The sequence below is a fragment of the Chionomys nivalis genome, chromosome 8 (genome assembly GCF_950005125.1).
Source record: "Chionomys nivalis chromosome 8, mChiNiv1.1, whole genome shotgun sequence".
Taxonomy (NCBI): Eukaryota; Metazoa; Chordata; class Mammalia; order Rodentia; family Cricetidae; genus Chionomys; species Chionomys nivalis.
In genome coordinates, this window is record NC_080093.1 from 13,625,456 (window position 1) to 13,638,428 (window position 12,973).

General features: G+C 43.1%; 1 protein-coding gene across 1 annotated transcript in view; it reads left to right on the top strand.

Moving 5' to 3' along the window:
* Nt5c2 (5'-nucleotidase, cytosolic II) overlaps window positions 1-12,973 on the top strand; it is a 141,038-nt gene that overhangs the window by 76,741 nt on the left and 51,324 nt on the right. The gene's annotated exons all lie outside the window — the stretch shown is intronic.

Consider the following 12,973-nt stretch of genomic DNA (forward strand, 5'->3'; position numbering starts at 1 on the left):
TTGCGCTCAGGTCACCAGACTTACGCAGCAAGTGCTTTTACCTCTGAGGATAAAATTTTTATGTGCTGTTTACTATAAACTGATAATAATTTAAAAAATCTCTCTCTCTCTCTCTCTCTCTCTCTCTTTCTTTTGATCTGAGACAGAGTTTCTCTGTGCAGCAGTCCTAATTGTCCTGGAAATAGTTCTTGTAGACCAGACTGGCCTCGAACTCACAGAGATCCACCTGCCTCTGCTTCCCAAGTGCTGGGATTAAAGGTGTGTGCCACCACCGCCCAGCTAAACAAACCTTTACCTTTAAAAAATATTTATTATTTTAATTTTTTTGGTGACCATTGGAGTTTTACCTGCATATATGTCTGTGTGAGGGTGTTGGATCCTCTGGAACTGTGGTTAAAAACAGCTGTGTGCTGCCATATGGGTGCTGGGAATTGAAGCTGGGTCCTCTGTAAGAACAGCCAGAGCCCTTAACTGATAATACATCTCTTCAGCCCCTGGTTATAATGTTTTAGCAGAATTTAAAATTGTGTTTACTTAACTCAGGTGTGGCAATGCACACCTATAATCTCAGCACTTGGGAGGTGGAAACAGGAGGATAATGAGTTCAAGGTCAGCCTGGGATTACATGAGTCCTTGTCTCAAAACAAAGAGAAAACCACAAAATACAAAATACCAATTTTGTTTACAATATTAGTTTTTATTAAAAAATGTTCTATAGTTCTGATCTTGCCTTTCTACCCAGAAAAGAATAGAATTAAGGAGTGAAAATGTAGCCTGGTTAGTAGTTGATTTTTGATGTAAGCTAATGATACTTCACTAATGGTAGGTCACTCTGTATACTGGGTACAAGGCTGTTGTTCCTTAAGCCCTGCAAAAATGAAAAAAATTTCTTGTTCCTGTCAAGTCTCCAAATTACATAGTGGGTATTGATGACTTTCCTTTTGTGCAGTGTGTTGGTATATGCCATAGGAATTCAAGAACAGAACAGAATTTTAAAACTTAAATGTTTATTATATTATTGTGAATGTTTGAGATATGTATGTGTGAGTGTGGATTCTCATTTATGGATGTCACAAGATAACCTTCAGGAGTCGATTCTCTCCTTATACTGTGATTTCCAGAGAGTAAACTCAGGTTATTAAGGCTTGTGCAGCAAGCATTTTTACCAAATGTGCCATCTCTTGGGCTTTAAAACAACATGTTTATATGTGTAAAGAAAACATGGGACTGCCGGTTGTGGTGGTGCATGCCGGTAGGATTTGCTGAAGGAGGCAGAGGCAGGAGGATCACGAGTTCGAGGCCAGCCTGGGCTACACATTAAAAAAATAAAAAAATAAAATAAAATAAAAAGAGAGAGAGAGAGAGAAAACACGGGGCTGTGGATATAGCATTGTTGTCAGAGTACTTGCCTCGCTGCAGAGTTCTGGGTTTGATCCCTAGCACAGCACAGATCAGGCATGGTGGCACACACCTGTAGCCTCAGTACTCTGAAGGCAAAGACAAAAGAGTAAGTTCAAGGTTTTCCTCAGCTACATAGCAAGTTTGAGTTCATCTTAGGCCACGTGAGACCCCATCCTTGAGCGAAAGAAAGTATAGCACAAACACTCTAATGAATGCAGGTGTTCTATTATGTTCCATTGTTTGGTTAGTCTTGAGGTTCTAGAGCTGTGGTTCTCAACCTTAATGCTGTGACCCTTTAATATTGTTCCTTGTGCTGTGCTGACCCCCGACCATAAAATTATTTCATTGCTACTTCATAACTGTACTTTTGCTATTGTTATAAATCATAATGTAAATATATGCTATGTAGGATTTCTGATAGGCAACCGTTAAAGGGGTCATAAACCCTAGGCTGAGGGTCGTTCTTCTAGAGGATACATTCACATGCAGCGTTCTTAGCAAGGGAAACAGGGCTAAACTTACACTGTGAAGAGTGAAACATTAACAGTTTCTAGCAGACATCTCTGCCCTGGGCTTGTGGTTGCTGGTGTTATAGGTGTATTCCAGAAAGCCTAGTTTAATACATTTTCAAATTTTGTTTGTTGTATTGGTTTTTGTGTGGTACTGAAGTGATATGCTCATATATGTTAGGTAAATACTCTGCTGGGGCTCGAACCCAGGACTCTGAATACTGAACTATATCACTCTGTCCTAATAAAATACTTTTTAATAATAAAAAACTGGGTTTTGGACTTGCTTTTAAAAAATTATGTATCTTTCTAAAATTTGCAAAAATTATGCGATTTCAAACATTGTTTCATGAACCCACGAGAGTCTGTTAAAGGGTCTCAAGAATTTGTTTAGATATAAAATGGGGATAAACACTCACTGATGCACAACAGATTAGACACCGCCTTGATCCAGCTGCTGTGTCTTGCCATTCTGCCCAGGGGAGATATGGGGACCAACCATTCCTGGCTCCTACCACCTGAGAGTGAGCGCAAAAGCACGTGACTCCCTTTCCCTCAGCTCTTAAGTGGTCATATATACTGACAGGACCACACCCTAGGGCTTGCTGCCCCAAAAGTCATTGGCTAAATGGATCGAAATCCCACAACAAAACATCATATTTTAAAGTAGGTGTATGGTATGGCCTGGCTAAATAAAACTAATTAGCATACGTTAACTTAGGATTGAGAAGATAGCCTAGTTGGTGAGGTATTAGCTATGCAGACTTGAGGTCCTGAGTTGATCTTCAGACCCTTAACAAAACAAAAACAAAGCAAGGCTTTGAGCTGGCTCAGTGGTTGAGAGTGCTGACTGCTCTTCCAGAGGGTTGGGTTCAGTTACAGCTGCCACGTGGCGGCTCACAGCTGTCTGTAACTTTACTTCTAGGGGACCTGACATCCTCACACAGACAAAGCACCAGTGTACATAAAAATAAAATAAAAAGTTAAAAACAACAACAACAACAGAAACCAGGCCTTGTGGCATCCATTTGGAATGCCAACATGGGGGAGGTGAGTACAGGTGGATTCCTAAAGCTCTTTGGCTAGCCAGGCTAGCCTGCTTAGTGAGCTTTAGGTTGATGAGAGACCGTGTCTCCAAAATATGGTGGAGATACTAGAGGATAACATCAGAGGAGGACCTCCAACCATGCACACATGCCTATGCCTGTGTGTAAACATGTCTATACTGTCGCGGCCCCCCTCGTCCAGCAAGGATGACGCGACCACCGGAGCTCTTCTCACTGCAGTTTTATTCAGGACCTTTTGACAATTGTAAAATCTCTCTCTCTCTCCCCCTCTCTCTCTTCTCCTCTCTCCCCGGGCAAACCTCTCCCAGCCCTTAAGTAGGCATGGGCAACCAACCCCGGATTGCCAGGTGGGCACTGCCCATAGGTCCATGCATATGCAAGCAGCTGACAATCATTGCGTGATAATAGCATAAGTCAGGCCTAGTTGATATTAGTTATCACAGAGAGCACTCGCTTTCGGGATCGCGGAGAGCGGGAGCCAGCACCATCAGGTGCGACTCCACGCAGCTCTCTACATTGCCATCAGGTGTGGCTTCACGCAGCTCGCTACAGTTCCCCCTTTTTGTTTTGTAAAGCTACAGGCAAGAGTAGAGGTCTGATCTGTTAAAAATGGAACATGTGCTAGTGTCCGTCCAGGTGTCATTCACCCAGAGAACACTAGACCTGTCTGGTGTCTTTTTACAGAGGTGGGAGTTAGACACCAACCCACATGCAATCAGACTTGCTCTTCTTGAGGTTGATGTATGCTTACCTCAAGTGCAGTGCGCAAGCCTCGCATCCTGTGCTCGCTTCTATCTTAAGATAGCCAAACTTGGGGAGACTGTCCTGCTTCAATGGCTGTGAAGGCCTGAATGATCATAACTGCATTGCAATGCTGTGAAACCCTTATGTGACAGACGCACCACAGGCATACCAGGGAGGCAAGCACCATTAAGCCTGTTAGGGCTCCTACTCCCGCCCACTCCTTCAGATGATCCATGGAGTGATCCAGGAGGATAGTCCTTCTGCCAGGCTGGTATCCATGCGTGTGGAATCTGCAGTCGCAATTGTCATCCACAGCTTTTCCAGTTGTCGAATTCACCAGACCAATTACCTAAAAGATATCTAGACAATTCTTTAGACAGATTAGCTGCATGGGTTAATCTTTCATACTGAATGCTGGTCACACACAGCCCTGGATGGATAGAAATGTCTGACAGACTAGGGTATGGACTTGCCTCTCTTAACATACCCCAGCTGCCATACCCCCGTGGCACATTCATTCTTGTCAGCTGAGTGCATGGAAGACACCTTCTCCTCGTGCACCTCTTTGGCTTCCCTAGCAGCTCAGCTGATCCTGCTTCTGCTAAGTGACCATATGCTGTATTCTCATGGGTTGTCTGATCTTACACAGGATTTAAAGATAAATGCCCATGACAACAGGCATTAAGATTGCCAGCAGTAGGGTTCCCAATCACCACTAGACCCAACCTCCCATTTGGGCTACGGTATTCTACCAACCCTTTGGCTAAAACAGTACACACAGGTACCTGCTCTTACAATAGGGCAGTCTCTTGATTTAAATTCGCTCTGTCGCAGACTCTTCAGCAGCGTGCAGAGCCTAAAACTGCCATTACCTTTTCCTTGCCCTGCAACTACGCTGCGTTCTCGGGCAGCCCTGTGGCGTCTGTGCTCCAGCTTGTCTCAGCTCCAGCACTTGTTGCTTTGCTGATACTCTTAGCACTGCTGTGGCATCCGCCAGGCTAGGCACCGACTGCTGAGGCAATGTGCCTTCCACCACAGCCACCTAGCAAAGCTCTGCTCCAGCTGCCTTTCTGCCCCAGCTGCATTCGTTCTGGGTCCAGACTGGTGCATGGAGTGGAGCGGAACTCAGGGAAGCAGGCTTGCTGCTCTGCAACCATTGAAGGGTCCCCACTTACACGTTTTAGGGAATTTGGGCGTTGTCAGTCTGTCTGGCTACTTCCTGCTGAGCGGGGACGTTGCATTCTTACTGCCATTTTCAGCTGCGCTCGGACGCAGGTCACGGCAGCGACTGGGGAGAGGCAGAGACTCTACCTCCCCACAGCCATAAGGTAGAGGCATGGCAGCGCAGAATGGCCACCCCATCGGGGTGGGATGGATCCCATCTCGGCCTGTTGCCCCTGGCAGGGACAGAGGTCCAAGCCAACAGATTTTATCACGGTTGTGCTTCTATGCCCTGAGGCACATGCTGGGAGTGGCCTAGCGTTCTGGCCTTGTCGGTCCTCAAGGCAGGTCCTGGGTGTTTGCAGCTTCACAGACCCTCAGAGCTGCTTGGCCTTGGAGCCGCAGCTGCTCACACTCCACTGCAAACTCAGGAGGTCTCGGTAATTCAAACCACATGAATCTAACTCCCTTCCTTAGCGTACCTTGTTCTGCAGCAAAATTCAGATCTCTACCAAGCTTGTCCCAGGATGACACATTAAGATTGCCAGAGATGGCAAACCAAGGAGCAATTGTGTCACATTCAGTCAAAAACCTTTCCAATGCGCTCCGTAACAGCTCATTAAGAGCCAGATAAATCAGGTGTGATGTTGAAGCACCCATTCTAAAATCCCATTCTTCCTTTTAGTTTCACTTTAAACCGTCCACTTTGGTTGTGGCTCTCATTTTGATCCGTCTGCTATAGTCGCAGATCTCATTACCCCCACTCTCCCTTCTACCGGCGAGAGCAGAAAACCCGCTTTTTTCGCGGATCCCCAGCCTTTACCTGAGGATTATCTGGTGCACCCCCTGACTGCAGCAAGTTCTGGGCTCCACGGAGAGAGGTTTGGAGGATCCCCGTACGCGGCACCTCTTGTCTTATCCCCGTACGGGCCACCAACTGTCGCGGCCCCCCTCGTCCAGCAAGGATGACGCGACCACCGGAGCTCTTCTCACTGCAGTTTTATTCAGGACCTTTTGACAATTGTAAAATCTCTCTCTCTCTCCCCCTCTCTCTCTTCTCCTCTCTCCCCGGGCAAACCTCTCCCAGCCCTTAAGTAGGCATGGGCAACCAACCCCGGATTGCCAGGTGGGCACTGCCCATAGGTCCATGCATATGCAAGCAGCTGACAATCATTGCGTGATAATAGCATAAGTCAGGCCTAGTTGATATTAGTTATCACAGAGAGCACTCGCTTTCGGGATCGCGGAGAGCGGGAGCCAGCACCATCAGGTGCGACTCCACGCAGCTCTCTACATTGCCATCAGGTGTGGCTTCACGCAGCTCGCTACACTATACGGGTGAAGATATATTTTTATGGATGTTCATGTGCATGCGTGTGTGTGTGCTCACTCCCCCTCACCATGAATTCTTTTGTGGTGAGAACATTTGAAGTCTCTCAGTAAGCTGGCAGTGAGTAGAGGCTGAGAAAAGAGGGTCAGAAGTTGAAGGTCAATTTTGACTACATAATGAGTTCAAGGCTAACCTGGGTTACATGAGACTCTGACTCAAAAAACATCACCTACCCCTAAAGAAAAAAAAAAGGAGAAAGCAACAGAGATTTCTTAACTTCTTTGAGTATATAATATTTTATTATTTACTATTGTTACCAGTTGTAAAGTAGATATCTTGAACTAATCTTCCAAACAATATTTTCTTTGTTGCTAAAAAGTTTGAGACATGAGACCTTGCTTCAGATTTCCCCCCAACCCAAACTAAATTGGTTCAGCATGGTGTCACACGCTGTAATCATGGCATTTGGAGCTCTGAGGCAGGAAGATTAGGATTTCAAGGTTAGTTTTGCCAGGGTCAGTTTGAGGCAGGCATAGGCTACATGATATCCTCTCAAATAACCAAACATTTAAAAAATAAAAACATATGTAGTAGTGGTATGTGACACTATTCCTTGGGAGATATCAGCAAACATCTACTGAGCCTACATAGGGAGCCGACGACAGCAAAGTAAGGGAACCAGCATAACAAACAAAATTTGACAATGTATTAAACTAGGCTTTCTGGAATACACCTATAACACCAGCAAGCCCAAAGCAGAAAGATTATGTACTAATTCCCAGTATGACCCATAGAGTGAGAACTAGTTTTTAAAAAAATTGTAAACCTTGAGAGATGCTTTTATTATTATTTCCATTGTTCCATATCACTCCTACCTTATGAAAAATGTAGGGTGTGGAACCTGTCTAAATTATTGCAGGAAATACCATTGTAATTGAGTCAGAAATGTATTTGAGCTATGGCATACCGAGTGCAATTAGGATGCATTACCACACCTGGGTTAAGTAAACACAATTTTAAATTCTGCTAAAACATTATAACCAGGGGCTGAAGAGATGTCTTATCAGTTAAGGGCTCTGGCTGTTCTTACAGAGGACCCAGCTTCAATTCCCAGCACCCATATGGCAGCACACAGCTGTTTTTAACCACAGTTCCAGAGGATCCAACACCCTCACACAGACATATATGCAGGTAAAACTCCAATGGTCACAAAAAAATTTAAAATAATAAATATTTTTTAAAGGTAAAGGTTTGTTTAGCCGGGTAGTGGTGACACACACCTTTAATCCCAGCACTTGGGAGGCAGAAGCAGGTGGATCTCTGTGAGTTCGAGGCCAGCCTGGTCTACAAAAGCTAGTTCCAGGACAATTAGGACTGCTACACAGAGAAACCCTGTCTCAGATGAAAAAAGAGAGAAAGAGAGAGAGAGAATGAGAGAGAGAATGGAATGACTAGTTTACCCATCTTTAGAGCATCCTTACCTTACCAAGCTTCCCTCCAGATAGAAGTGTACCTTGGAGGACACTGCAACACAGTAAATGGAAACTATTAGTTGACTCTTCCTCCTTCCCATCCCCTTCTCTTCCCCACTCTCTTCTCCCCTCCCCCCTTCTTTTCCCTCCCTATCTCTTTCTTTCTTTGTGTGTTTTATTTTTGAGCAGGTTCTTAGGTATCCTAAACTGGCTTCAAATCCGCTGTATATATACTGAAATAACAGTAAACTTCCTGATCCTCCTGTCTCCATCTCCTGAGTACTGAAATTACAGATCTGTGCCCCATGCCTAGTTTTATGCAGTGCTCAAAGAGGACTTTGCATGCTGTACAAGCCCTCTGCCACCTGAGCTACATGTCTAGCACTAGAGAGTTGTTTGTTTGTTTTTAGTTAAGTCTATTTGTATTTTTCTGAAACTTCATTAAAGATATTTATTTGAGTTGTTTTTGTCATTGACTAAAGTAGGCTGTCTAATAACCATTCTCATAAACTGTATATTGTATGTGATGTTTGAAATTTTTCTTTTAAAAGAAGCTAAATATTCTTTTTTTTTTTTTTTTTTTGGTTTTTCGAGGCAGGGTTTCTCTGTAGCTTTGGTGCCGGTCCTGGAACTAGCTCTTGTAGACCAGGCTGGCCTCGAACTCCCAGAGATCCGCCTGCCTCTGCCTCCCGAGTGCTGGGATTAAAGGCGTGCGCCACCACCGCCCGGCTTGAAGCTAAATATTCTTGTGTGTATGTGTGTATGGTGTATGCATGGAGACCAGAGGATGTGTGTCCTGCTTTACCGTTTTGTTTTTACTCCTTTGAGTCAGGCCCTCTCACTGAAGCTGGAGCAGCCCAGTGATCCTCCTGTCTCCGCCTCCCTCAGTGCTGAGTTTACAGGTGCACATAACCATGCCTGACTTTTTTTTTTTTTTTTTTTTTTTTTTTGATTTTTGAGACAGGGTTTCTCCGTAGCTTTTTAGTTCCTCTCCTGGAACTAGCTCTTGTAGACCAGGCTGGCCTCCGATCCGCCTGCCTCTGCCTCCCAAGTGCTGGGATTAAAGGCGTGCGCCACCACCACCCGGCCCATGCCTGACTTTTTATGTGGGTGCTAGGGATGTGATCTTAGGGCTTTATGTTTACTTGGCAGCTGTTCTCATCCACTGAGCTGCATCTCTACCCACAGAAGCCGAATGCTCTTAGTCAGGTAAATGCGCAGCGCGCTGCCTTGCTTCATCATTGTCGTCATTGTTGTGTGCTTTGTGCTAGTGTTTGTGCTAGATATCAGCATAGAGATGATGGTGATGGATCGTTAGGATATGTGACCTCAGTTTCTGAGTTGAGGATAATCATCTGGCCAAACCCTTCATTGGAATATGTTATGCTGTAATCAGAAGGTAATCCAGGATACTTGGGTTTCATAGTGACTTGGAAGAAGCACATTAGAAAGGCGTTTCTTAGTTTAACGTCTAGATGCTAATAGTGTTTAGTACAGCTCAGAATTTATAGTCTTCAAATCCAGAATGGAACCCTTTGCTTTTTCATCAACTCCTGATGTTGACTGTGCCTATGATGCTGAAATCAGGTATTTGGATTTTCCATTTTGAACTCTGATAATTATAATAAAGCAGTTTCTTTGTTATAGAGGATTGACTTTTCTTTGTAAGTTTAGTAGTGTTTTTTTATTATGTCAAAGTGAAATTTGATAAATGACCTTGTGAATTTGTATTAAGCAATCATTTGCCTTACTTTAAAAAATAGTGCAGCCTGGTGTGATGGCTTGCATCTGTAATCTGAGCATTCAAGAGTCTAAAGCAGGGAGAACTGCTAGGAATTTGAGGCTAGGCTTGGCTACATTGTGAATTCTAGGCCAGCCTAGGCCCCAGAAATGAGCTGTTGTCTCAAAATTAAAAAATGCAGTTCTTTGTCTTTAAAAATATTTAGCCGGGCGGTGGTGGCGCACGCCTTTAATCCCAGCACTCGGGAGGCAGAGGCAGGTGGATCTCTGTGAGTTCGAGACCAACCTGGTCTACAAGAGCTAGTTCCAGGACAGGCTCCAAAACCACAGAGAAACGCTGTCTCGAAAAAGCAGAAAATAAATAAATAAATAAAAATATTTAGAGACACTTCACATATTTATCTGAATTATATAATTATATTTAGGAAGTGGTCTCCTGTGCCAATATGTTCAAGTGTACTTCCCACTTTCTCTTCTATAAGGTTCAGTGTGGCTGGCTTGATGTTAAGGTCTTTGATCCATTGGACTTGAGTTTTGTGCATGGTGATAGATATGGATTTATTTTCATTCTTCTACATGTTGATATCCATGTTATGTGGTTATGTCAGCACCACTTGTTAGATATACTTTCTTTCTCCATTTGATAGTTTTTGCTTCTTTGTCAAAAATCAGGTGTTCGAAGGTGTGTGGGTTAATATCTGGATCTTCTATTCGGTCCCATTGGTCCTCCTGTCTGTTCTTATGCCAATACCAGGCTGTTTTCAGTACTGTAGCTCTGTAGTAGAGTTTGAAGTCAGAGATTGTGATGCCTCCAGAAGTTCTTTTATTGTACAGGATTGTTTTGGCTATTCTGGGTTTTTTGCTTTTCCATATGAAGTTGAATACTGTTCTTTGGAGGTCTGTGAAGAATTTTGCTGGGATTTTGATGGACATTGCATTGAATCTGTGAGACTAGTAAATCTCAGTTTCTCTCTTAACCACTTAAAGATACCATTGAATGTCATTCAATGTTTTTTTTTGTTTGTTTGTTTTTTATTTTCAAATTGAGACACATGGTTGATCCTATTTATTTGGTACTCTGATAATTTGATACATATGTGTATAATACATAATGACCAAATCTGAGTAATTAGTATTTCTATTTCCTTAAACATTTATCATTTCTTTGTGTTGGGAGGCTTAGGACTGGTCTCTTCTATCCCTTTTTAATAAATCATAAGTTATTGAAAACCATAGTCACTCTACTCTGCTGTAGAACCCCAGATCTTAGTCCTAAGTTAATGTAGTTTGCTAACTATTACCCAACCTCTCAATGTTCCCCTACCCACTGACTGTGCATGCTTCTGGTAACTCGACTCTATCTCTTCTGCAAGATCAACATTTTCAGTTTTTACATAGGAATGTGGAATGTAGTATTTGTCTTTTTTTAAAGCCTTTTTTTTTTTTTTAAAGATAGGGTCTCATAACCCAGACTAACCTTGAACTTCTTATGCAGCTGAAGATGAGCTTGAACTTCTGATTCTCCCGTGTCCACCTCCCGAGGGCTACGGTTGTAGGTCTTCACCGCCACACTAATTTTGTGTGGCACTGGAAATGAACCTAGAAAAGTGCTCCAAATGTAGATTTTTATGAAAATCAGTCAAAGAAAGAAGGCTGGCTCCTTTCACTTAGCATCATAAAAATAGTTTGTGTTGGAAAGATGGCTTATCACATAAGAGTACTTGTTCTTGCAGAGAACTTTCTTAACGCCCATATGGTGGCTCATCTATAACTGTAGTTCCAGGGGACCCAGCACCCTCTTTCTGACCTCTGTGAGCACCAGGCACACTCATAGCACACATACGTATACTCAGGAAAAGCACTCATACAATCTTAAAAAATACCATAATACTATTATTTGTGTATGTGTGTGTGTGTGTGTGTTGTGAGACAGGGTTCTTACACTATGTGGATGAGATTAGCCTTGGACTTGTGGCAGTCTTCCTGCATTTGCCTCTAAATGCAATCATGTAGCACCTTGCCCAGCAAGCAGAATGTTTTTAAGGTTTATCCATGCCAATACTTATTTTAGTGGCCTAATAATATTCCATTGAATATGTACACTGCATCGTATTTTTTCATTAATCTATTCTTTAGCATTTGGATGGTTTTCCTTTGGGGACTGTTGTGAATAACACTATGTGCTGTTGTTTGTTTGTTTACTTTTGATTTTTGTTGTTGTTTTGTTTTTTGTTAACTTCACACAATCTGGAGTCATCTGAGAAGAGATAACCTTAATTGATGACTTCTTTGGAAGTGCTTGTCCGTACTAGGGCGATGTCATTCTTAGGCACCTGGTTCTGGTATGTATGATAAAGCAAACTAACCAAACCAGTCAGCAGCCTTACTCTGTGGCCTCTGCTTCAGTTCCTTGAAGGTGGAGTTTTTCAGTCCTGGCAGCTGCTTCCCAAATAACGACAATAGAGTCTTATTAAGTATAAATGCTCAGCCAATAGCTTAGGCTTATTACTAGCTAATTCTTTTTTTTTTTTTTTTTATTTTCGAGACAGGGTTTCTCCATAGCTTTTGGTTCCTGTCCTGGAACTAGCTCTTGTAGACCAGGCTGGCCTCGAACTCACAGAGATCCGCCTGCCTCTGCCTCCGAAGTGCTGGGATTAAAGGCATGCGCCACCACCGCCCGGCCCTAGCTAACTCTTATATTTAAATTAAACCATATTTCTTAACTGTGCTCTGCCTCATGACTTGGTACCTTTTCACAGTTCGGCATGCCCGTCTTTTCTGTATCTACTGGGAACTCCTGACTCCACCCCTCTTTCTTTCTAGTCCTTAGTTTAGTTGTCCTGCCTATACTTTCTGCCTGACTGCTGGCCAATCAGCGTTTTATTAACAATGAAAACAGCAGATTTTCACGTTGTGCAGGATTATTCCACAGCAGTTCCTGCCTCTGAGTTCCTGCCCTGACTTCCTTCAGTGAGGAAACTGTGATTGGGACACCAAATAAATGCTTTCCTCCCCAAGATGCTTTTGGTGATGTTGTTTTATTCCTTACACAGTTGCTGTTGCCTTTTGATTAGAATAGCCATCTTAGTGTATGCGTCATAGTTTCCAGTTTTTATTTTCCTTATGAGGTTGGCTGGGTATCTTTACATGGCATCATCATTATTATTATTATTGTAAAGATAGGTTCTCACTGATATGGAAGTACATGCCTATAATCTTGGCACTTGGGAATAAAAGCAGAGTTCAGATCCACCCTCACCTACATAATAAGTTCAAAGCTAACTGAAATTATGTGAGACTTTGCTTCAAACAAAACAAAACACCCAGACAGGTTCTCACTCTGTAGTCCAGGTTGACTTCAAACTAGCAGTAGTCTGGCTTCAGCCTTCCAAGTGCTATGACTTTATTATGCCTTATATATTTTTAATGTTCTTTTTAAAAAAGATTTTTAAAAATGTGTGTGCGTGTGATGTGTGCATGTGCTCATGAATGCAGATGCACTAGGAGGCCAGAAGAGGATATTAGATTTCATGGAGCTATAGTTACAGG